The sequence below is a fragment of the Phascolarctos cinereus genome, unplaced genomic scaffold (genome assembly GCF_003287225.1).
Source record: "Phascolarctos cinereus isolate Bilbo 61053 unplaced genomic scaffold, phaCin_HiC Scaffold_9;HRSCAF=440, whole genome shotgun sequence".
Classification (NCBI taxonomy): Eukaryota; Metazoa; Chordata; class Mammalia; order Diprotodontia; family Phascolarctidae; genus Phascolarctos; species Phascolarctos cinereus.
This window is the reverse complement of record NW_027556402.1, coordinates 156,156,052-156,182,510: the sequence shown is the minus strand read 5'-3', so window position 1 is coordinate 156,182,510 and position 26,459 is coordinate 156,156,052. Positions and strand designations below refer to the sequence as shown.

Sequence of the window (26,459 nt, the reverse complement as noted above, 5' to 3'; positions counted from 1 at the left end):
AGGTTTTCTGGAAAACGACTGGATAGCTTGAAGAAAGTGGACTTAGTTGAAGCCCCTTAGATTGCAGCCAAACGCAGGTGAATGACTTCTCGCTCCAAGTGCGCTCCTCTAACAACAACAATAACAACAAACAAACAAACAAAAGACCCCATGATGATTCAGCTTCATTTATGTTACTGATAAGAACAATCTTAACTGGGTGTCCTAACCTGGATGGACTACAGCCAAAGTCCCCAAACTCTTCCAGCAAATTTTTATCAGTCTGTAAAAGTTTTCCAAACAGAAGTCCTTCCTTCTTTAGCACACTTAAACACCTTAAAAATTCAAATACTGACCAACCCTTCTTCCTCTCAAGCTTCTCAGGTACTCTTTGAGCTCCCAGGTCCTATTTCTTGAGCTTCTTAGGACCTGACGCTAGAGAGCTGGCTGATCAGTCAATAGAGGTAGTAGAGAATTTAAATGGTAGCTGCCTACAGTACAGTTTGGTTAGGTTGGGAAACTACAAACTATATGATGTCTTAAAGCCCATTTCAAAGCCCAATAGCCTGAGAAAGAAGGAAATCGAGACATCTAGAAATAGAACATTTTCAGGTAACCAAGCAAAGAGATCCAAACTTGGAAATAACAGAATCAGGTTAACTGAGGGCACAAATGTACTGCTGCTGCTCTTGTTTGCTGCAATTGTCTAGGCCATCATAATTTATTCATCCCTGTACATCCATGAATATTCTAAGATAACTGGGAAAGGCCTTGGAAAGACTGGCAAGTGGAATCACCTCAGCTCTTCCTCATCTACTTATAACGCTAATAACATAACTTTTAACGGGCTACGCTGATCTTTCTAAGAAAGGAAAACACATGACACAATATGTTAAACATTAACATTTACAAGTACTCAATACTCAAGTTCCAAGACTAGGGTTCCGTAATAACTAAAGCATTTGAACCTTTTGAAGCTCACAAGCCTAAAGTAATTATAGAAAGAAGCACTTTTGAATTATAAAAGGAAAAAGACACAATAAAAACAAAAACACTTTAATTTTATCTTTTGTGAATATAAGGAAAACGGGGTATAGAATTCAAAAGTGGTTCCAGAAAATAAATTTTAAAAAAATAGCACCCAGAACTATTTGAAGAGGTACTAAGGATATTTCTTTATGACTAAAGCAAAGAAGAAGTTGGCCTATAACCTTAGTGGTTACTCTGACAGTCTTAGTTAGTACCATAGAGCACAGTTTCCACTTCATCCCAGGTGACGGTGGTGCTTAAAGGACTATAACCTAAAAAGCAACCACAAAGGATTGATCATCCAACTGGGGAATTCATGGAGTTATTTCACACAATTTAAGTCATGAAACAAAGACATTTTCCCACTTCCATCCATTCCATAGTGAAGAAGTCGTGAGATGTGATGGAAAGAGCATCAGAATTTGAGCCAGGAGAGCTGGGTCATGAGTCCTGGCTCCCCCATGGTGACCCTGGGCAAATCACCTCATCTCTCTGTTCCTTAGTGTCTTCTTCAGCTATGAAATGTGGGGAGTGAATTTATTGTTCCCCTCCCCCAGTATTGTTGTGAAGATTCAAAGACATTCACACATGAAAATGCATTTGTAAAATATGAAACATGCCTGAATCAGTTGTGATGACTATGGAATGGGGAAAACACTCATTCGTTCCCTATGTGACACTAAGCTGGGTCAATGAGATTTCAAAATAACCTCAGCAAGCTAGAAGAATGGGCAAATGCACTAACATCAGTTTGGAATCTAAAATATATAAGCTCTTTGCAAACTTCAAAGTACTTTAGAATGTCTGCTGTTACTACTCCAGCTGCCGCTGCTCGGGGGAATGCCTTCTCATGGACAAGAGCAGGAAATGTTCAGTCAAAAACTCACCGTGCAACAACTTCACTGAGAGTCCTATCACCAAAAACCGCTGTCCTCCCACTCGATCCTGGTTTTTATTTCTGTGCACTTACTACATGAAGACAATACTGCAAAAATACATATTAACAATGCAGGGGGGCACAGAAATCTGGCTATGTAGTAGAGCCAGAAGTTATAATTTAAATCTCAAGAATGGAAAATGAAAATACTTTTATGCTCTATGCTCGCTCTCTCTCTCTCTCTCTCTCTCTCTCTCTCTCTCTCTCCCCCCCCTCCAAATAGCTAATTGGTATCTTCTCATCAATTTATCCATCTCAGTGTAAACTCCTTAAAACTGATGCACAGAAAAAGAAAAGGACATACTGCAAGCTAGTGTGCATTTCTACTGTATTAGAGGCAACTCTATACACAAAGTGCTGAACCTGGAGTCAGGAAGACCCAAGTTCACACTCATTCTCTGACACTAGCTGTGTGACCCTGGACAATCACTTGTTCTCTGTCTGCCTCAGTTTTCTCATCTGCAACTGTGAATAATAATAGCACCTCCAAGAATAATAATAATAATAATTATAATAATAATTTCCCAGGCTATGCTGTAAGGATCAAATAAGATATTTGTAAAGAACTTAGCAAACCTTTAAATGCTATATAAATGCCATCATCATCATCATCATCATCATCATCATCATCATCATCATCATCATTATTTTTATTACTAGCCAGTGTTAGAAAAATAGGTTTCTGTGTACAACACAGATTTGACTCTGTCCTCTGAACAGGGAACAGGAGTTTAAAAAAAAAGTTGAAATGATGAAAATAGTACAAATCATCTCTTGATTATCCAAAGGAAGGAGAAGTAAAATCTAACCTTATTTTAAACAAGAGTTTCCCCCACCAAAGCTATTTCAGAGATCTTAGTAAGTAGCACAGGGAAGCTGTCATCCTTCCCTGCCACAAAGATGTCAATGGGCTATGAAATGGCCATAAGGGAGCCAGTAAAGGAGAGAGAGGGAAGTGGGGAAGCTCAAGGAAACCTCAGACTGGATAATCAGCACCAGAGAAGGAGAGAGCTCACTGGCTAGGGAAGGAGAGAGTCTGGGACTCGGGAAAAGGTGGTCTCATTTAAATGGAAATCAGCAAGGGCTTTTTAAAGATAGAACCGGCAAGCCTGAAAACAGCAGAAATTCAAAACCCAGTTTGGATAACAGTCATCACAGAAGCTATGAATATCCTGGCAGAGCTACAGGGATGGAGCTTGAGCGGCAGGAGAATTAATCTCTTCTCTCCATGTGTAACCTCTGGCATATCACAATCCCTCTGGACTTGTTTATACAACAAGAAGCAGGATGATCTCCAAGGCCCCCTCCACTTGTAGAGATCTCATTCTACGAGACACAGCATCATAGTTTTGAATGTCACAGAATACGGTTTTGAGAGGCAGCATGGTGTAGTGGATAGAGACCCTGCCTGGAGTCAGGAAGACCTGGGTTCAAGTCTTATCTTTGGCCTCTGACACACACTGGCTGTGTGACCATGGATAAGTCCCTTAACCTCTTAATCCCGGGGCCTTCCTTCTGAGATTACCCCTAATTGCCCCAGAACACATCTTGTTGCTACATAGTTGTTTGCATGTTGTCTCCTCCATCAGAGTTTGAGCTCTTTGAGGGCTGGGCTTTTGGTCTTAATTTGTATCCCCAGCATTTTTACAGCATCTGGCACATGTGGTTCAGTCCTTCAGTTGTGTCTAACTCTTCATGACCCTGTGAACCCACTGTAGATGGAGTTTTCTTGGCAGAGATACTAGAGTAGTTTGCCATTTCCTTCCCCAGTTTTAAGCTGGGGTTAAGTGACTTGCCCAGGGTCACACAGCTAGTGTCTGAGGTCACATTTAAATTCTGGTCTTTCTCACTCCAGACCCAATATTCTATCCAATTAGGAAATGGATCAAAGAAATTAAATGGAAAAGTCCCAGATTCAGGTTCAAATAAATAAACTGCAAGAGTACAGAATTAGGGTGGCATATTAAGAATATTTTAAAAAAAACTTTATGAGGAAAAAAAAGTCTGTGAGTTTTAAAGGGCTGCAAGAGCAACTGTTTGACATGACAGACCAAGATTTTTAGGCCACAGTAATAAAAGCAGCTAGATGGCTCAGTGGATAGAGCACTGGATAGAGGTCAGGAAGGCCTGAGTTCAAATCCGGCCTTAGACACTCACTAGCTGTGTGACCTTGGGCAAGTCACTTAACCTCTGTTTGCCTTAATCCACTGGAGAAGGAAATGGTAAATCACTCCAGTATCCAGTGCCAAGAAAATTCCATACAGGGTCACGAGGAGTTGGACAGGGCTGAGCAATAAAAGCATAGCACACGGGACCAGGGAGATCGTGGTCTTGCTGTATTCTGTTCTGGCTAGATCTTATCTGGAAGTGTGCTCTGTTTTGGATTCCAGTCAGTCAACTAGCATTTCTTAATTACCTCCTATGTGCAGGAGACTATGCTAAGCACTGGTGATACAAAGAAAGGCAAAGAACAGTCCCTGCCTTCGGGGAGCTCACAGTCTAATGGAGGAGACAACACACCCTACAACTATGTTCAAACAGGATACATGCAGTTTAAATGGGTGGGGGGCATAGTCTCAGAAGAAAGGCACTAAAATTAAGAAGGAACTTCTAAGACTTTGGGAAGAACATGAACAGGCTAGAAGACATCAAGAAACTTTATTTACAAGTTTTTGGTGAGGGAGGTAGGGCTGGATAGTGGCTCATATGAAAAAGACCCATCCAAAGGAAGCACTAAAATGCCAGCATGAGAGGCCTGACTTCCCAGCTTCTGGGGAGAGCTCTGCTGCACTCTACACTAATCAGGTCATAGCCTGGAGGATTATGTTCAGTTTTGGGGAGCACCTTTTGGGCAGGGCACTGAGAAGCTGGAGAGTTCAAAGAAGGCTAAGGGAAGGTGGAGGGCTGTGAGACAATGAGATCATGCATAGATCTGGGGTTGGAAGAGCCATCTAGTCCAACCTTCTTTTTTTTACACAAGAGACTTGAGACCAGGGAGGTTTGCTTAAGGTCACCTAGGTCATAAGCATTAGAGATGGGATTTGGGTCCTATCCAGGTCCTCTGACTACATCAGTGCTTTGTGTACTATACTCCAGTGCTGCAGGAAACTCCGTTGAAGAACGTAGGGATGTTTAACTTGAAGAGAAGGTATGTGTGAGAGGCTAAGGGGAGGGGGTCTTCAATTACCTGAAAGACTGTCACACGGAAGAGACTTACTCCATTTGGTGTCCGAGGGCAGGACTAGAACAATAGGTAGGAATTGCCAAAAGGCAAAGAGCTTGATGTTAAGGAAAAATTCCTGAGGATGAGGAGGGTCCAAGAATGGAAGGGGCTGCTCCTTGACTCACGGGTGTTGCCTGTACTGTAAATGAGAGGTCTTTAAAAGTAGGCATGTTGTTGCAGGGATCCTGTCTTGGGCACGTGTAGCACAAGATGACCTCCAATATTGATAATCAGCTCCCTGCCTGCCCCATCACCCCCAAAAAACCTCAAGGGATATTTTAGCCTGGAGAAGAAAGAAAAGACTGAGAATGTACATGATGGCACTCTTTAAGTATCTGTCTGAAGGGTTGTCCTGGAGAAGACTGACATCACCTGTTTAACCAGGGCCCTAGAGACCAGAACTGGGCATGATGGGGGACAGATGAAGAAACCAACTTTGGCTGATAGAAGGAACAACTTCCTCAGAACTACCCCAAAATGAAGCAACCCATCGCTTGAAAATGAGCACTATCCCCATCATTTATGGTCTTCAGATAGAAGCTGGATGATTGCTGGGGTTTGTGTAATGGAGGCTCTGCCCGGGGACTGACTGAAATCTCTGGGGTCTTTTCCAAACCTGACAATTAGAGCTTGTGGGAATGGCAAGTAAATTGACTAGATGAGATTCCTGTACAAGTGACTGATCTCTGAGCTTTGAGGACTAGATATGCCGGTTGCTTATAAGATTTGGCTACTGTCTCTGAACAGTCAGAGGGGCTAGGATACACAGGGTAGCAAGCATGATTTTTGATCACCAAAGACAACCAATAAATGACATGATTTGGCCGTTTCTTTGTGTAAAGACTTCATTTACTCTCTTGATACAAATCACTTGACAACAAAAGCTTCATTGTTTATGCTTCCAATGAATGTATTGATGCTATTTAGAAAGAGTCGTTTACAACAATTTTCCAAATAAAATTTTTGGAAATGCCTGAAGAGCTCGATAATTCCTTCCAACTAAAAGGAATATAGTAAAGCTTATGAACTGCTTTCATTACATGAGATCAAAGCTGCATAATATTCTAGTACTAAGGAAACAGAAATGAGTATAGGAATAAGGGAAGAAGACAGAAACCTGACATTCACGTTTCAAATCAAACCCAAGTGTGCAGCTGCAGCTATAAAAAGAAAAGAAAAGATTAATGGGACTGCCTCTTCTTCCGCCTTCTCTCATCCAGTTCGGTAATGAGGATTCACAGCAATACATCAATTAGTGAATCAATATGTGCGCCAGGTTGTAATTATCAGTAGAGGGATACGTGGATGATGGAAAAGGGGCAGGTCCCCTGGGAACCTGATCTAGTGTTTAAGCAATGTTTAAAGCTTGAAGTTCCTTTTTCAATTAAAAGAACCAAACTGGGTCATGCACACTGAAAATACAAGCAACACTATAAACTGGCTATTTCTTGGCACTTCGGAATTATTTTTCCCTCTTGGCAGTCACATTATTAATATATTAAATCAAATAGGATTTTTGTTGTTGTTGCTACTGTACACAGCTTTCTGCATCAAACATCACTTATTATTAGCAAAACACATAACCAAAAAAAGGATTATAAAGCCAAAGAATGGATTATCAAAATAATATTTATTTTTTCCTGCACCAAAAGCCTCACATAGATGCATTTATCCTAAGCACTCATCTCTAATTTATTTACATCTATATATCTATTTGCCCAAATGCAAAGGAAAACCGATAAATAATAAGAAACTACACCCAGGCCCTTTGAAATGCCCATTCTGAATCAATCAACAATAAAACCAGTAACCACAGCTTGCTGGGAAGCTGGAGAATTGGAAGTAAAGAATAATACTTCTATTAACAGTGCTCCTGTGAAGATTTCAACTACTTTTCCATTCTTGTACCACTTAAAAAAAGTAGCATGTTGAAATGAAGAAACAGACAGAGCCTTAGCATCAATGCACACATGCATTCATGCACGTGTGTGTGTGTGCACACGCGCGCGTGAGGGCGCGCGCAGACACACACACACACTTCTGCTAGCACAGCCTTGTTGAAGATGGTTAAGAGTCAGCCTTTAAGAGGCCAAAAGCCCAGGACTCCCATTGTCACACAAGGAACCCCTGTAGCTTTGTAGCAGCTACCAGTTCTTTCAAGTCATTTCCTCTGCCTTGCAAAAAATACTGGTAGACAAAGGCAATTACCTTGCAGAAGTGGTAGGTTGCCTTTTCTTTCAAATGACTTACCTTTTAATTGCAGCAAAGGTGGAAAGTGAATGGCAAGCCCGTCAGATCTGCAGGCATAACTCCATAGTTCTACAAGGTCCTATTCCTCAGTCATTCTGTAGTGTGCAGCACTGTGAGGTGATGATGCCAACTACTCATGCTTCTCTGCCGCTCCAGGGACTTAGATGACCCATTCTGAATCCCCCCAGAGAACAGCGTCTCATTCATTTTGTAGCAAGTTAAACAAAACCATGTCAGCTCCAGCTTTCCTCCTCAGGAGTACTCCCGCCCTCCCCACTCAGTGTATGGAGGGACCATGCTGATTGGGTGCAGCCGGGAGCCAACCAAGGCACGTTTTCCTCAGCCGTACTCGGTCAGCCAGAAGAGAACTCTAGCTCTTTCATGGCTCTGGGAAGGAGGAAAGGCAGAAAGACTACAGAGTTCAGGAAAATAACGAAGGAGTGGATGTTTCCTGTGATGGTCTACATTACGGGGCACTCTCTTCTTAGCTCTGTGGGGCTTAAAAAGTACACTCTTGCCATATCAAAAATGCAATATCCTCTTTTGGAATGTTGAGCTTATGGAGCTTACATTCCTAAAAAAATATATAACTGTCACTTCAACAGAAGTAGCTAGAACCCATTACCAGAATGCCTTTGTGCTAAACAATCAGAAAGTGAATTTTAATTTAATAAATTCCAAGGAACTAGATTCTAATAATGAGCAAATTCAGGATCATGAGGAGGTGGGGTTTTTCAAATAAAGGATTCAGTCTGTAGTTCACTTCTTGTACTTGTCAGCCAAGCCCATTTTTCAAAGAAGGAATCCTTTGTTTTCAGTGGAGTCCATGCCAGAGTTAAAGTGTCCCCCACCCCTACTCCCCCCACACACCCCTCTCCCTCATTGGTATGCTGCTACTGAGCTCAAGTGCCAGTGGTGACAAAATAGTGCTAAGTTGGCCAAGTGAGAGCACTTAAAAATGCTTAGCCACGGCCAGAAGGAGGGCTGAAAAGAAAATCCCAGGGCTCCTCTTCTAATGTGCTAGCTTTATTCTTTGGGAACCTTTTTCCTCTCTTATTCTTTTTTCCTCTCTTCATTTGTTTCTGTGCAGGAATGAGTCCATCCATTTCTAAATCCTAGGGAGCTTCTACAGACCAACAGAACCATTATGGATGATTGGCAAAGCTGGATTTGAATCTTGATTTTCTTGTAAAAACAAATACAGAAATAAATAACCAGAAGGATACTTCCATATTTCAAGGATCTGTAATTTAAATCTGGTGAGTACCTCCTTATGACAATGTAAGCTGGTGTTGTAGATAGGGTATGTGACCCTGGGTGAGTCACTTAACCTAGCTAAGTCTCAGTTTCCTCTCATACGGATGAAGATACCTAAACAACCAATCTCAGTTTTTGTGAGGATCAAGTGAAATAAGGTATACAGAATACATTGCAAACCTTTAAGTGATATATAAAAGTCAGCCATTATTATTCTGGAGAAAACAACCCTTTTATAACTGAGTAGAGCTGCTGTGTCCAGAAGATAAAAAAAATTCATCATGGGTTCATCATGGCCTTCTTGGTAATGAGCCTCTCTAAAAGTAGCTTGGCTCTTCACCTCATATGAAAGACATGGGTCTAAAGCTTTTTGAGCTCAGAAGGGTCTGCCTAAGATTGCACTCCACTGGTTTAGGCTTCATGAACTCAGTTTGATCTACAGGCAATGATGAGGTATCAGAAGACAACTTTAGTGAAAGAATTCTACTAACAGGAAATTTTTGCCAAGTTTAATCCACTAGGAGCATATAGAAGGCATAGTAAAACTCCCTTTCTAATTCTTATATTGTCAGAGGTGAGTAACTCCTACGTTATAATTGTGCTATTTTTAGCTTTTGCATGGACAATTGTGTTTTCTGGGAGGAACATGATTTGATCTTGTTTGGTAGTGTCTGACTCTTCATGACCTCATCACAGCACATCAGTCCTTTCCATCATCCACTATCTCTCAAAGTTTGCTGTCCCCTTTTCCTTTTGCCCTCAATCTTTCCCAACATCAGGGTCTTTCCCAATAAGTGCTGTCTTCTCATTATGTGGCCAAAGTATTAAACACTTATTTGACCTTCCAGTGAATAGACTGAAGTAGTTACTTTAAGTATTGACTGATTTGTTCTCCTTGCTGTACAAAGGAATCTCAAAAGTCTTCTTCAGTGCCACAACTTGAAAGTGTCAGTTCTGCACACTCAGCTTTCCTTATCGTCCAGCTCTCACAGCCATACATTGCTACTGGAAAAACCATAGCTTTGACTATACAGACCTTTGTCGGCAAGGGACGCTGTCTCTGCTTTTTAGCATGCTGCCCAGATTTGCCATAGCTTTCCTTCCAAAGAGCAAGCATCTTTTAATTTCATGGCTGCAGTTGCCATCTGCAGTGATCTTTGAGCCCAAGAATATAAAATCTGACACTGCTTCTATTTCTTCTCTCTCTCTATTTGCCAGGAAGTGATGGGACCACTTGCCAAGATCTTAGTTTTTTTGATGTGAAGCTTCAAGCCAGCTTTTACACTCTCCTCTTTCATCCTCATCAAGAGGCTTCTTAATTCCTCTTCACTTTCTGCCATCAGAATGGTATCATCTGCAGATCTGAGAGAGATTGTTGATATTTCTCCCAGTGACCTTACTTCCAGCTTTTGATTCATCCAGCCTGGCATTTCACACAACATACTCTGCATATAAGTTAGACAAATAAGGTGACAATGCACAGCCTTGTCATACTCCTTTCCCAATCTTAAAACAATCAGTTGTTCTATGTTCAGTTCAGCATAATGTAGTAGAAAGTGCCTTGACCCTTGAGTCAGACAATCTGGCTGTACCTGAGTCTTCATTCCAGCACTCAGTAGCTGTGTGATTCTGGCCAGCTGACTCACTTAGCTTTCCTTATCCTTGCTTTTCCCATCTGTAAAATGGGTTAATAGCAGCAGTATTACCTATTAGAGGATCACATATTTAAAGCTGGAAGGAACCTTAAATGTGATCCAAACCAACCCCCTCAATTTTGCCAATGAGGAAGCTCAAAGTATTGTTATGAACAAAGCATTTTGTGATCTTTGCTCTATAGAAAATGAGTATTATTGATTCATGGGATGTCTGTTTCCATTTCCAGTAATATCTTACTTATCCAGAAGTGACCCCCAACTATTCAGAAAACAGTCCCCAGCACAGATGTCATCAAAAACATCTCAGCAGACAAAGCAGATGTCTCAAAGTCCATGTAAAGCTCATGAATTTCACTCATGGGACAGATGACTACTACTCGACTTATCAGAATTTTGTCTAAAGCAAGAGTCAACCTATGAACAATTTTCAAAAGAATTGTAAACTATTAACAACCGTACCAAAACTTGTTCCAAATTACTAAAAATAAGAGAAATGCAAAACAGAACAACTCTGAGGTTCCACCAAAACAATCAGTGAAGAAGACAAAACATGGAAAGAGTCAGTGTTGGAGAGGCTGGGGAATGATAGGCAAGTACAATCAGCATACTATTAATGGAGTTGTGAACTGGTCCAAATACTCCCAGAAAGCAACTTGGAATTATGCTACAAGTTACTAAAATGTCCAAATCCTTTGGCTGAGAGAGCCCACTGCTTGGACTTATGTGAGGTCAAAGTCAGAAAGAAAGGTTCCACATACGTACTATTCAGAGGAGTCTTTTTTGAGTCTGCAGAGAACTGGAAACAAAATTGATATCCACTGACTGATGAACTGGTGAACTAATCAGGAGTTGATTAGTAATGTAAAGGAGCGTTATAGCATTGAAAGAAAGGATGCATAGGAAACATTCAGAGATATATGGAATCAAATAGAAACGGATACAGAGTGAAGTAGGTAGAACCACAATGATTACCACAATGTCAATGGAAAGAACAAAAAAAGGAAGTGAGCTCTGTGTAATTACAATGACCAGAGACCTTGGCCCTGGAGAAGAGTTGAAAATAAAAAAAGAAAGAAAGAAAGGCACACCCTTTGCTCCTTCCCTTCTTTTCAGAGATTGGGGACCACAGTTGACTGCACGGCAGGATCAGGTGATATGGCGATTATGGTTTTGCTAAGTATCTTTCTCTTTCTTTTCTTAAATCTTTGTTAGAAGGGATGGCTTGCTAGATAGGGAAAATGGAGAGAAGTGTTTTCGGAATGAAAGTGATGTAAAAACAAAAGATATTAATAAAATTGTGTTAAATCACACAAAAGAAGAACCATGAGCTTGGTTATCTACTCTTTCAGGATCAAGCAGATTTAGAACATGTAGATTAGGAGGGAGATGAGGCTGACAGAGGCAGGCATGTTGAGAGCGGTGAGTAGCGACAGCTGTCAGTGAGGTGAAAACTATAAAAAGCACCAACTGAAAGTACAGTAATTTCAGGGAGGGGAGACCTTATTGCATGGTCAAACAGACTGCCATGCTTCAATAGCTTATGAGAGTTATCACTTGATGCAGCACAGTTGGTGTTAAAAATGAAGGAAAAATTCAGTTATGTTCAGGATCCTCTGTTAACCCCTCCAGCACTTTCTCACAGCCAAGAAGTGACCCTGGGTTCTCAACGACGGTGCCAGAGGTGTGCAAGCTGTAGCTGGTCCTGTATCAAGCTGGGAAGACTTCAAGAATGGGCCCAGTGATAGACTGAGCATCTGCTGCCTAAGCACTTGCCTAACCAAATTCAGAGAGACTCATTCACCAGAGGAAGAATGTTTTAACCACTTGGACTCATGAAAAAATTCTGCCAAAACCATAGAGAAGCTGTGGTCTATAGCAAAGACAGGATGAACACTGATAGGTGCAGAAGTGGGGGAATATTGGTATGGAGCACTGCACACATTCTTAGACTCAGATGATGAGACTCTTAAAAGCAATATACCCTGCATCTTCTGTGTAAGAGAGTAGTAGAACATGGAACACATTTTAAAAAGACTTCTAGCAGACTTAGTTAACATTAGAGTAATGGCACTTAAAAGAATAACTCTCAGCTAGCTGGAAAATTCAATTATATAAAAAGAAATTATTCCTTGATGTTACAGCATCAGTGGTGTCTTTACTGTAGAAACAGCCTGTGTTATAATAGGACTGTACTTAATTATTATCCCTCTTCTGCCCCCTTTCCCACTAAATTGGCAGCTGCTTTCAGATTTGTGATGATTTCAAGTAAATTATGAACCAATGAACAAACAAAAACTCAATATGTAAAGGCGTCTGAAGTCCTAATAAGGGTGAAATATTTCTATAGAATGACATCAGCAAGAAATAAATAAATAAAACCCTTTCCCCTCCTCTGTGAAAATCTAAGTGAAAATTCAATCAACCTACAATGTCCCCAAATAGCTTAGAAAAATCAATTTTATCTCATCCAGACCTGCATTTTAACTGGAAAATAACAGCTACATTATGCTTCCTTATGCATGTACAACAGCTACAATCCCATTTCAATTTGTTTGATTAGATGGGTATAAACATTAAGCAAGGAAGTCACGGTGTCTTAACAAAATAATGTTCACACTGCTAGCTCATTACAGAACAAAACACTGTGATATACACTTGAATATACAAATATGAACAAGACAGGATATAAAACGCAAGAGGATATAAAAACACTTTTCAATGAACAGTGAATGACGATAACAGCCATTATACGATGTAGCGGGGTACACTATAAAGAACACAAGATTTGGGGTCAGAGGATCTGGGTTCCAATCCTTGCTCTGACATGCATTGTCTGGGGAGTCACCTCACTGCTCTCAACTGTAGCTGGCTCATCTGTAAAATGAAGAAGGGCCCTCTCAACTCAAGAGTGAGGATCCCCACCTTCACCTCAAAGGAAGTTTTGAATTAAGCTGTCTTCCCAGCCAGAACAATAAATGAACTGAACACAGAGGGGATCCAAACACGTGGTCTATAAAGAGACAGCAAAGAAAAAAAATACTGCAGATTGTAGATCACGTTACTAAACTTGCTTAATAGAGCTTAATTAAATGCTCACATACACATATGATATGTAATATATGTACAGGTAATATCTTAAAAGTTGATTTAATTTAAAATTTTTTTATAACATTCCCCCATATACATATTCCTAGGGTAAGTATTGTAGGATAAATATTTTCTACCAGAGGTTTCCTCTTCCCTCTCCACACCTCCATCCCATGGGAGCTGGGCTAGGTTTTCCTAACACTGTGCATTACCTCCCCTGTTTGGATCAGGCTGGTTGTATCTCTCTCTCTCTCTCTCTCTCTCTCTCTCTCTCTCTCTCTCTCTCTCTTTTAAGGCAATTGGGGTTAAGTGACTTGCCCAGGGTCACACAGCTAATAAGTGTCAAATGTTTGGTCTGAGGCCGGATTTGAACTCAGGTCCTCCTGACTCCAGGGCCAGTGCTTTGTCCATTGTACCACCTAGTTGCCCCTGGCTAGTTTTCTCTTCAGAGATACTGAAACTGTCTTTGAGCAAGTCCTTCAGTTTCTTTGGCTCAGAGGACTAAGTATTTGGTCAGTTAACTATGGCCTCCTGCTCACACCAAGGCATAAAAGAAGCCCTCCTACACGAAGTCAGGGCCATTCAGAGTTGGCTGGGTGAGGTGAGTCTCATCACGCCCTGCTGACCAGACGCATTTCTGCATGGACACAAAAAAGGAGAGAATGTCCAGGAGGAGAAGGTGGTCAATTGTCTCAAGAGCTGGAGAGAGTTAAAAATAAGATAATTATAATAACTGCAATAGCTTACAATTATGTAGGATTTTAAGGTTTGCAAAGTATTATACATACATAATCATTTCAGAGCCCTGCAACAGCCCTATGAGATAGATGTTATTACTATAATACCCATTTTACAGGTGAGAAAACTGATCCTCAGAGAGGTTAGGTGACTTTTCCAGGATCGCAGTAGGATGACAGCCAGCAAGTCATACAGAATTCCAACCCAGGGTTTCCTAACCCTGAGTAAATTCACAATGCTGGGCCACTGGATTTATTATTTAAGAGCTTACTCTTAACTTTTGAGAGAGTAGTTTTGGTATGGTGACAGGGTTGAACAGATCTATTTATCCAACGCAAATCTCTCTGCTCACCTCCATCTCATTCCTCACATCTCCAACTGCTTAGTGGACATCCTTAACCGGTATCCTGTAGGCATCTCAAACCCAATGTGTGCAAACTGGATCTTTCCTTCTAAACCCTCTCCTCTTTGGAGCTTCTCCATCTTCTGAGTCACCTTGTAACCTACATGTCATCCTCTACCCCTCCTTCACAACTCCTCTAGCCAATCTGTTACCAAGTTCTGTCCATTCTACTTTCTTGGATCTTTCACATTCATCCCCTTCTCCCCTCAGATGAGGGTCAGGCCCTCATCATTTCGCACTTGCACTACTGCAGTAGCCTGGTGGGGAGTCTTCCTGCCTCTGACCTCTCTACACTCTGGGCTATCTTTCACTTCTCTGCCAAAGTGACCTTCCCAAAGCACAGCTCTAACCATATCAGTCTCAGTAAGATCACCCTTGCTCAGTGAGGTCAGTAGGAATGTCTACTTCTAGAGTCCTGACTTCTCTCAGTGCCTTACAAATTTAGCCTCTATGGCTCTAAGAGCTTTTCTAGGGACTTTTCATTGCTTAGTGGTAAAAGAGACATGAGATGGGGTTTCCCTTTATTACCTACTTCCCTTATACCCCCTCCCCTTATTTCCTTTATTGACTTAAACCAAACTGGGGGAAAATCCAAGTATACAAAGAGGTAAGATAATGGGGGAGTCTTTGGGTATGTATACGCAGGACTCAAGTAAGATTCATCACCATTACAGAGTAAACTCAGGCTATCTAAGATATTTCATCACAAAAAGTGGGGTGCCTATGCCCTCTATATTTATTGGGATCTACTTTGTCCTTGCATCAGACTTTAAACTCCTAGTTTTGAGACACTGTCACTTCGGATTAACTTTTGCACAGCATTTAGCAGAGTTGTCTGCATTTAGAAACTTCAGTAGGTGAGAGGATTCCAAAGGGCCTAATGGGCTTTCAAATGGAATTGACCCAGGTTTTTTCAATGACCGTATAAAATTAGTAAAGCAAGAGTTACCATTTATAAAACCTTCTTTAGGTGAAACAACAGTCATTAATAATAGATAACAACTACTCATTGCTAGTATTTATATGGTGCTATAAGATTTGCAAAGTACTATACACGTAACCTCACTTGATCCTTCCAATAACCTTGTGAAGTGAGTGTTATTATTACCACCATTTTACAGATGAGGATGCTGAGGTGGACTGAAGTTAAGTGACTTTCCTAGAGTCCCAGAGCTAGGAAGTGTCTGGGGGTAGAATTTGAATTCATGTCTTCCTGACTCCAAGTCCAAGTCTCTTATTACAATCATTGTTTCCTAATTTCTTTAAAAAAATTTTTATGGATATTTTTCACCTTTATAATGTAGTCATTTCTTATTACTTTAACCAAAGTCGTATCTATTGTGTCTTTACATTAGACTCTAAACTTCTAGATGTGTGAGACAGTGCCATTCTGAATTCCTACTTTCAAAAGTGCCAAGTGGACAGAAATATTTATAGTAGTTCTTTTTGTGGTAGCAAAGAATTGGAAATTGAGGGGATATCCATCAATTTGGGAATGGCTGAACAAGTTTGGTTTCTTAATGTTATGGAATACTACTGTGCTACAAGAAACGATGATGATGAGGATTTCAGAAAACCCTGGAAAGACTAACATGAATTGATGCAAAGTGAGCAGGACCAGGAGAACATTGTACTTAACAATAGCAATATCGAACTATGATCAATTGTGAATGACTTAGCTATTCTCAGCAACACAATGATCCAGGGCAATTCCAAAGGACTCATGATGAAAAATGCTATTCACCTTCAGAGAAAGAATTGATGGAGTCTGGATGTAGATCAAAGCATACTATTTTTCACTTTATTTTTTCATGTTTTTTTTTGGGGGGGTCTATGTTTTCTTTAACAACATGACTAATATGGAAATATGTTTTGAATGATTGCACATGTATAGCCTACATCAAATTGCTTGCCATGTCAGGGAAGGAGGAGAGAGAGAATTTGGAACTCGAAATTAAAAAAAAATGAATGTTAAAAATTCTTTTTATATGTAATTGGGGAAAATATAAAATATTATTTAAAAAAAGAAAGTGCCAAGTAGGTAAATTCAAGTAGAAAATTCATTGGAGGGGGAAGCAGGAGATGGGATTTATAATTCTTGATGTACCACGAACCAATCAGTAAATTCCAGACACCCATGGCCCACTTCCTCTAAGATATCCTCCTTGACTGACTTCACCCTTAGTATATTTTATATTGTTTTCCCTTCTATTTTGTCATTCTTGGGTTTTTTTTTTAATGTACCTACACACTATCTTTATAATAGGTTCAATGCAACAAACATTCACTGAGTACCTACTAAGGCAATGGAGGTAATAAAAAGATAAATAAGACCTACCTTAGCCTTGCCCTAATAGTGCTTATGATCAAGTAGGTTTGCAAAGTCCTTGAAAAAAAAAAAGGGGGCGACTGCTCATAAGAGAAAGCGCATGTCCTGGATTTTCTTGCTTTCCAGAAAAGTCAATGTGCTTTTAATGACACTTTGCCAAAGGAATGAACACACACATACACACACACACACACACACACACACACACACTCTTCATCAAATCACTGCAATGCCCAAATGGATCTGGGATCTCAGAGATATTGCAGCCACCCCAGTTCACAACCTGACCAGACCTACTCATATCTCCTCTAACTCTTAACCAGGCCCTCTCAAAAGTTCACCCCAGGAGATCTACCCAACATTGCTCAATTTTTGGTTTAGAAAATAAAGGACACCAAGTACACACATACTTTAATTGTTCCTAGGAAAAGCACAGTCCAGAGTAGATATTTAGTGCTTGCTGAATGAATTTGGCCAAAGATAATCAAATCTCCTTCTATCAATTTCTCTAACAGCTACCATGACAACACGGAAGCTGATTTGCCAATAAATTTCCCAACCTTGGCCTGAATCCCATCTTCTCTGTGTGACTTTGGCTAGGACCCTTGATCTCTCTGGCCCCCTTTTCCCCCTCATATTTAGGACAAGGAAGCTGGACTAGATGGGACTCTGAGGTCCCTTCTGTCCCTAAATCTCTCAATTCCATCAGCATGCAAATAGATTTACATGACTTCTTAAGGTTAGATACTCATTCAACTCAAGCAACTTTTCTCTGGGAGCATTATAAAGAGGTGGGCAATTGCAAGAAAACTCCATTTCAGTATTTTAAGAAATTTTCACTTGAGCTAATACCGAGGTAACAAAAAGGAGAAAGAAGAGTTACTACACACACAATTTCCTGCTTTGTTAATTAGTGGGTGTAAAGCTATGATATAATTTCATTAATTTATTCTTCATTAATTAAATGAAAACATATATTTAAAGACCTTTGAAAAAGCTCAGGAGATAGACTTAGTAATTCCAAATGCAGGCAGTCTTAGAGCTTTGGGAAATGTAATAAAAATCATGATAGCAATAGTCTTTCTGAATATATAATAGTTGTCACTGGGATCAGAATTCTGGTACTACAGAAAGCAGAGATTATTCTTATTTTAATAGATGAAGAAACTGAGGCCTAAAAAGACGGAAGAAATGCTCCCCCTCCCCCCTTAATTCAATTAAAAAACCATTCACTAAATAGCCATGATGTGCAGAGAGCTCTGCTGCATAAAGGGGGGAGATAAGGTGCCTGCCTCATTCAGCTTACATAGAGCTAATTAGTAGTAGAGACAGAAGGAGAACCCAGGTCTCCTGACTCTCAGTCTACTTCTTAGAAGCAAAAGCCCAGTGACAGCTGTGGGGGGTGGGGAGGTGGGGAAAGCCATGCATTTGAGGTTTGTCCATAGTCAGGAAGCTTCTGTCTGCCACACTTGAATGGCCCAAGACTTTAAATTCAGAAATTAGAATCATGAATGCTGGAGCAGAGATCCCCAATGCCACTCGGAGAGCAAATAGATTAGTAGCGGGCTTTTGAGCTGATGTGCTATCACCACTAGACCTTGAGTACCACCTCCCTTTGGGAAAAGAATAAGGTATACAGTGAACACTCGCGTGCACGTGCGCACACACACACACACACACACACACACACACCCCACCCCCCAGAGCTCCTAATGGAGAACTGTGCTCATAGCAAGTATTCAGTGAATAGTAGTACTACCTAGAAAGGGGAATGTTAATAAATTATTTTATTCATTCATTTGCTAAGCATTTATTGAGTACTTGCTGGGTACAGAGCTTATGTTCTGTTATATTTATCATTAAGCTTGATGACAAGTCAAGAAGCTGCTGGAATTAATAGAAAACTAATTAGTTTAAACTAAAATGAATGTTTAGGAGCTGGGGAAGATATAAAATTTGTAAAAGATTCATTTCCCCTCCTCTCATAAATCTTATAGTCTAGCAAGGGGGCAAAATAAAATAGTTACAGTGCCTAATATTATATGATAACATTAGAGAGATCCAGGACCAAATGCTATGTGGGGTCAGAAGGGAAGGGAAATCCAGGAAGGCTTCATAGAAAAGATGACATCTGTGTGGGGCTTTAAAGGATAGACAGGAGTTTGTTAAGTAAAGAGGAGGAGAGAGAATATTCCACAGGGAAGAACAAAACATGAGAAAGTGTTTAAGGGAAGGACATGTTAGGGAAGGGAAATCCACAGAGGGCACACAAGGGAATGCTTCTGAAGTATCTGAAAGCTCCTTAAGATGAGTTCTCTTGAATAATTTAGACATTTCTCTTGCCCCTCCCCCAACCTCATTCATGCTATGAATCTGCTTAGAAAACTTTCCTCCTTCCCAGATCTTGCCAAGAGTACAGTTTGGTCTCTTAACTGAAATGATCACAGCCTCTAAATTAGTGGCATCTAAATTAATGAGGTTTTACTGCAGACTAAAGTACAATCATTAATTTAAAACAACATAAATGGAAGCAGTCCGTTCTTCTAAGGTGCTAAAGAATTCTGTTTTGTTGACTATGCCCCAGCAGTCAACAACTGAGGGCCCCCAAGCAAAACAAATTATCTCCCAGCACCCACACGTCAGGCTCTCAAGTCAGGCTCTCAAGTACCGGGGGCTCCATCACCGCCTCCAGTGCAGTGTGAGCATCCAATACGACTATTTCTATGGTGCCATGACAGGCAGGGAGTAAGCCACACTCATTTGCATGTGTCTAGTGAACTCCCTTTGGTTTGAAAATCTATCCAGCAAATATTTTTGCTATTTAATTACACATCTAGGAAGCATTGTTTGGAATGTCAAAATTCACCTGACATATGCAAATCACGCTATTCTTAACTATTTGGTTGGAGTGTGAGTTTCTCCACTGGACTATTGGATGATACGGACTGATTATTCAAAAACATTACTGGTTTGACCAATTTTTAAAAAATGAATCACCAAGGTTCTAGATTGAACCAGTCATTAAATGTATTACCTATTCTTAGTAATAACAACAGATTTACAAAGCACTTGGAGGCTTACAAAGCACTCTCCTTGAAACAACTGAGGTAGGCAATACAGTACTATCCCTATTTCACAGATGACAAAACTGAAGCCCAAAATGGTCAAGTGATTTGTCCAGTTATAGTGGGCCTTGCACTCAGTTCTCTTCATGGTAAGATCAGTGCTCTTTCTATTATATGGAGTTGTTTTAATAAAAATAGTCCAACCATTTTCTGCCTGAGCCCATTCCCAAGTATCACAGCTCTCAAAATTCACTGCACTGGTTTTTTTTTAAAACATTACTCATCTATCAGTATTCCTTTGATGTGCCCATGATTGGCATAAATTGTGACTCCTGAAATTGCCACCAATGAGAAAAAATAAAGGGAGACATAGCTGTATTTTTAGGTTGTGGAGGCAGAAAAGGATGGAGTAACGGAGTAGTACTTTTTCCATTATTTTGCCTCTTTTAGGAATGACAAAAAGGTAACATTTATGTATGGCTCTAAAGCATGCAAAGCACTGAAAAAAATCATCACGTTTTATCCCCAAAATAACTTGTGAGGTAGGTGTTATTTTATCTCCGTTTTACAGATGAGGAAAACAGGCAGACAGCGGTTAAATAAGTTGCTGAGTGTCACACAGCTAATGGGTGTCTAAGGCTGGACTTGGATTCGGGTCTTCCTTACTCTAAGTCTGGCATGGCACAACCTAGCTGCCTCATTCTGCTTCATATTCCATTCCTGACTCCCGGCTTGTTCTCTAATGCCCCAGAAACTCTGTTCATCCTGGCAGCTCACTCTGCCCTGGAGTTCACATATTGGAAATAACCTCCATGCCTGTGACCTCTCTCTCTGATTGGCTGGTTCCTCCTAGAACCCCCACCTTAAGGAAGAGGCCCAGACCAACCACGTTCTTGTTCCTCTCCACACTACATTCTTGGCTGTCCTAGACTTCCTCTACAATGTCCCAGTACTGGTACCTTCATCTCATTTCTACTTTAGCCCCCTTCTGTATGTTATTTTCCCTCTTAGAAAGTAAGCTCCTTGAGGGCAGGAACTGTCTTTCTTTTTACTTGTATTTGTAATTCCCACTGCTTAGCACAGTGACTGGTACATAGCAAATATTAGGTTTCTCAAAAGAGACTTTTATTTTCTCTTAGGGAAGGAGGGCGTTCAATAACACTCAACCAACATTTATTAAGCACCTATATATACAAAGCACTGTGCTATGCATTGGTGGAGAGACAAATAAATAAACCAAGCCTCTAACCTTACGGGACCTCTAATCTGGGAAGGATGACAAAACACACTCAGATAAACAGAGTACAAATTAGATTTAGAATCTTTCTATAGAAGAAAAATGGAAAGCTGTCTTAAAACAGATGGGCTACAGGTTGTTTTCAGGGTTTGTTTGGTTTTCTTTGGGAGGGGCAGAAGTTAGGGAAGGCATCATAGAGGAGGGGGCATTTTGAGCTAGTGCTTCAGAAGATGGGGATATTTGTTACAAGGCTTTGTTTTGAGTGAGTGGAGATGGAAGGGAAAGAAAAGAAATGCTTGTTAATTAAAAAAAGAAAACAGAAAAGATGGCTAGGATATGGTCAGTTAGATATGGGGGTGGGGGAGCACAGTATTCCTAGCATTTGTGAACTGACGGTGCAATGTGGGAAAATGCGGGGTTTGTTGTGGCATAGCAACTAGTCTGGTTTGGCTAGAGCACACAGCACATGGGGGCTGAAGGCAGGAAGTGGGGAATCAGGCGGCAAAGGCAGATTGGCGTCCGATTTTAAAGAGAAGGAAACATAGACCGAGCATGAGATGCTTAAAGAAAGAGGTCAATAGGGAATAAATAATAACAGAGAGGGGGGCAAGAGGGTCCAGGGAAGTGTGGACATCTGCTTAGGAAGAAAAGAGAGTGTGGCAACTGACAACTTCCAAAGGGAAAGCTGTTAATGCTTGGGAACCATACCCGCCCAGCTGGCTGCTTTGGAGATTTTTTCTGCCTTTCATAGAGACAAGAACTCATTACTCTTTGAACACTGGATATTAAAAATACAAAGGGATACTAACAGATCATTTCCACTGTGCAATGTGATCATAAATCCATAAGTGAAATATACTAAATATTCTATCTGACTAATGCCTAAAAATTATATTAGGACTCTTCTGAGAGGTAGTATTACTAATATAAGGTTTAGGGTAATTTTTCAGCCTTTAGAAATTATTCTTTACTTATATATTCTGAACTTACTTTCCATATTGTGATATTGTAAAAGGAGGCTTTACCGAAAAAACCCTCCATCGATAGATTCATGGGTCTATCCATGGTTCATGGATTTTGTTAGCAAATCAGCTTTAGAATTAAGGGTTCTTACCCCGGGGTTTGTGAATTGGTAGTTACGAATTTAATATTTGACAAATGGAGTTCAATATAATTGGTTTCTTTTGAAATCCAATGTATTGGATTTTATGCATTTAAAAACATTATTCTGACAGGTCCACAGGCCTGTCCAGGCTGCCAAAGGGGTCCATGACCCAAAAAAGATTAAGCACCTTTGCTTTAGAAGGATTAGCCAGGCAGGATTTATCACGCTTCATAGAAGTGAAAGATCTGTTTTTCAGACTGGTATAAGCATTTACAGGTACGCCCAATAACATGATTATGAAACAGAGTTGATGACTGCAAATGCCAATGGTCTTTTATCAACTAACCACTCCAAATAATATTTTAATTTCTAAATTGAGATACTAAAACTGGCAGGGGGCTAGAGCCCAGGAGACTTTGGTTCAAGCAGGGGCTTGTTTGCCTGTCAGAAGACAGGCTCTACTGAGCACAAATGAGGAGTAATTGCCTCTTTCTCTCAGGCAACAGGCTTGGAAATGTGAGGATACATTGTTGTTGGCACTATAAGCCTATTGTTAGAAAATACCAATATTTTAAAGCTTCAGTACTCCAGCACATGGAAGTCACATTGTTTACATACAAACGAGAAAGTCTTCTGTTCTTCTGAATAACTTGATATGTCACTGACAGGAGCTGCCATTGGACAGAGGAGCCCCAAATTAGAACCAATATATGAATATATGAATCAATCATTTCCTTAAAACCGGTACACCTTATGGAAGGAAACTCATGTCATTAGTGTCTACTATGTGCCTGGCACTGTTCTAGGAGCTTAAAAAAAAAAAAGGTGTCCTTGAGGTGCTTATATTAAGGAAACAACATACACATAAAAATAACATGCAGAATATCTACAAGATAATTTTGTGGGATAGGGCACTAATAACTGACAGGAGCGAAATCAGGATCACCTTCTGGCACCTGAGTTGAGCTCAGAAGGAAGCTAAGGATTCTAACAGATTGAGGAAATGGAGGTGAAGGAGTACATTCCAGGAATGGAGAGACAGCATGTTCAAAGACCAGGAGATAGGTAATGGAATGCTGTATACCAGAAATGGCTGGCAGACCAGTTTGGCTTAAATGTCCACAAGGACAGTATGGCATGACAAAGCCAAACAGAAGCGACTGTATTTCATCCTAGAGGTAAGAGGAGTTATTGGGATTTCTTGAGCAGGAGAGCCAAACGGTAAGACCTGTGCTTTTGGAAGGTCCATTTGGTGATTATGTGAAGGATGGCTGGGAGAGGAGAAACACTTGAGTTAGGGAAACCAATGAGAAAGTATTTGCAATTCTCTAGGAGCAAGGAGACAAGGGCCTGAGTTGTCAGGGTGGTGGCTGTGTAAGTGGTGAGAAGGGGATAAGAAACAAAGGAAAGGGAAGAGTGTCTTTGGGGTTGCGAACTTGAGTGGAAGGATGGTGGTGCTTACAAGAGAAATACAGAAGTTGGAAGATGTGGGGGTGGGGAGAAAGATAATGGATTTTGTTTTGGACACACTCACTTGGAGATGCCTATAGGTCATCCGATTTGAGATGTCCAATAGGTAGTTGGTGATCTGACCCTTAGGTTCAGAAGAGAGATAAAATAGATAGGTCTGGTAATTGTCTGTATAGAGATCATCGTGGACTATGAGAATTAATGAAACCACCAGGAGAGAAAGAAGAGAGGAGTAGGAGGACAGAACCCTGGGGTATACTCATACAAAGAAGTAGGACATAGAAATTGTAACTTTTTCTACTGAAATAAGAATTTATTCGTTCATGCATTCGACAAAGGTTCAATGAGCAATGGGCTATACTACCAGTACTAGTAGGCCCTGAGGGCAGATATCTGGCACTTTCCAGGGTTTTGAGAGTGTTTCTTTAGTTCTCATCATGCTTTTTATTTTAATGATTGTTATAACAGATGAATCTAATGTAATCTTACTGGGAAAGTCCTAGGCTAAGCTAAATCCATTCCAAAAATCTATGGTTAGGATTCTGTGGTTACATTTCCTAGAATTCCTGGCAGCTGTCTAGATGAGCTGCTTTCTGAATCGTTGCCAAACAATAGTTTCCTGGGCCTTTGGACAGTTAATGAGTGTGTATGCATCTACTCCAATTCTTGGGATAACAGGCTTTACTTTGATATCCCTTCATTTCCATATGTTCTGTTGCTTCTCTGCCAGAGAGATACAATTATTTATTACAAGTAGATATTCCTATTATTCACTGAGCTCTAGCATGCCAGATGCCATAACTAAAAAACAACCATAGAAGCCAAAGAGTTTAAGCACCCTACTACTCTGTGCAAGAGTACAGGCAGAGCAAACTCATGGCTCAGTAGAACTTGCTTCTAAGGTCTTATGTCTAATGTACAGGTTATGGATATGATTGTTGAGCTATTATCAGTGATATTTTAAACATCATGTAACATGGGAGAAGCATGAAAAAAAAATGGAGAAAGGGCAAATGCCCTGATTTTCAAAAAAGGGAAAAGAACAAAGTACTGAAACTATAAGCCAATGAGATTTAATTCAATTCACAGTAAAATTCTAGAAAGTATTCACGATTAAATAATTAGCGAAGAAGGAACAACAACCCCAAAGGCTCCATTAAGAACAGGTCATGCCAGACTAACATCATTTCCTTTCCAGGGTTGTTAAATTGTCAAATCAACAGAATGCCATAGATCATTTACCTAGACTTTACCCAAGCATTTGAGCAAAAGGCTCTCACACTATTCTTATGGGAATGGCAGAGAGTTATTCAGTCAATAAACAAATACTTATTAAGTGCCTACTATGTGTCAGACACTATACTAAGCACTAGAGATACTAAAAGATAAAAGACAGCCCCTATTCTTGAGGAGGTCATAATCTAATGAGGGAGAAAACATGCAGATAACTATGTACAAACAAGTTATATACATTATAAATTGGAAATAATCCACAGAGGGAAGGCACTAGAATTGAGGGACTGGGAAAGCCTTCCTGTAGAAGGTGGGATTTTAGTTGGGACTTGAAGGAAGCCAATGAAGCCAGGAGGGAGAGATGAGGAGGGAGGGCATTCCAGGCATAGGGGATAGCCAGCAAAAATGACCAGAGCTGGGAAATGGGAGTGTTTTGTTTGAGAAATAGCAAAAAGGCCAGTGTCACTGGGTGGAAGAGGAAACAGGAGGTTGGGAGTGTAAGGTATAAGAATCCTGGAAAGGTTGGGGGGCACAGGTTATAAAGAGCTCTAAATGCCAAACAGAAGACTTTATATTCGATCCTGCCGGTGGTAGGGAGCCTCTAGTTTATTGAGTGGGGGTAGGGGATGTGAGACAGGTACTATTAGTCGGTCCCCTTTCCACCAGACCAAGCTGCCTCCAATGGCTTGTTGTGAAGATTAAATGGGCTAATGTACATAAAGTACTTGGAAACTACAAAATGATGAAAGCAAAGCACTACCGTTAGCATTAGTAATATGCCACGTCACTCCATCAGGGACCTGTGATTTCTTGGGCAGTACAGGCGATCTCTCCCTCTCCCCAACTCCCTCCACGGAGGCACATCAGTTTCGAGTTGCCTGAGGCTCAGAGAGGTTCTTTGTCTTGTATAAGGTCACACAGTAGGGCCCTGAATCCAAGTCTTCTCAACTTCAGGTGCAGCATTCCACCCTCAATGCCCCACTAGGCCCTGGCCAAAGAATTCATCACCAAGTTGCTTCCTGGTGATAAGTGACTCCATGCTCAACCTTAGTGAGATTGGTCCTCAGAAAACAGAGTGAAGAAGTTGGAGCGGCACCCTTTTCTTTCCCACGCTGCAGCTCCCCACATTCTCCCTGGCCTGATTAACACCATTTCTGGGTATAGTCTGCTTTGAGAGCAAGGCTCTCAGTCCTAAGTGAATGATTAATAATGGTCTCACTAATGGCAATATAAGATCTGAAGACTCAAACTATATTATATCCTTGGAGGAATACTATAATTTTTGCTATACTATAATGTAAAATGGCATTTAAATCCTTTTTATTGTCAGCCCTTGCCTTAGAGTTTTTAACAAACAGTATCAGGTTTTATCTTTCTTAATAAATATCTTTCTACAGCTTCTTTTATGTCACCAAAATAGACAAAGCAACTCTGAAGCTATCAGCCATGTAGGCATAAATCA

At 40.5% G+C, this 26,459-nt stretch overlaps 1 protein-coding gene across 15 annotated transcripts in view; it reads right to left on the bottom strand.

The window, feature by feature from the left end:
* The window catches only part of APBB2 (amyloid beta precursor protein binding family B member 2), a 411,236-nt gene that overhangs the window by 39,559 nt on the left and 345,218 nt on the right, over positions 1-26,459 (bottom strand). Inside the window, exon 1 of one of the 15 annotated variants that reach the window (XM_078148574.1) lies at positions 7,419-7,563. The exons of the other annotated variants lie outside the window; for them this stretch is intronic. The gene's annotated coding sequence lies outside the window, so the exon portion shown is untranslated. Of the gene's footprint in view, positions 1-7,418; positions 7,564-26,459 lie in introns of those variants that run through there. 15 annotated transcript variants of the gene reach the window in all.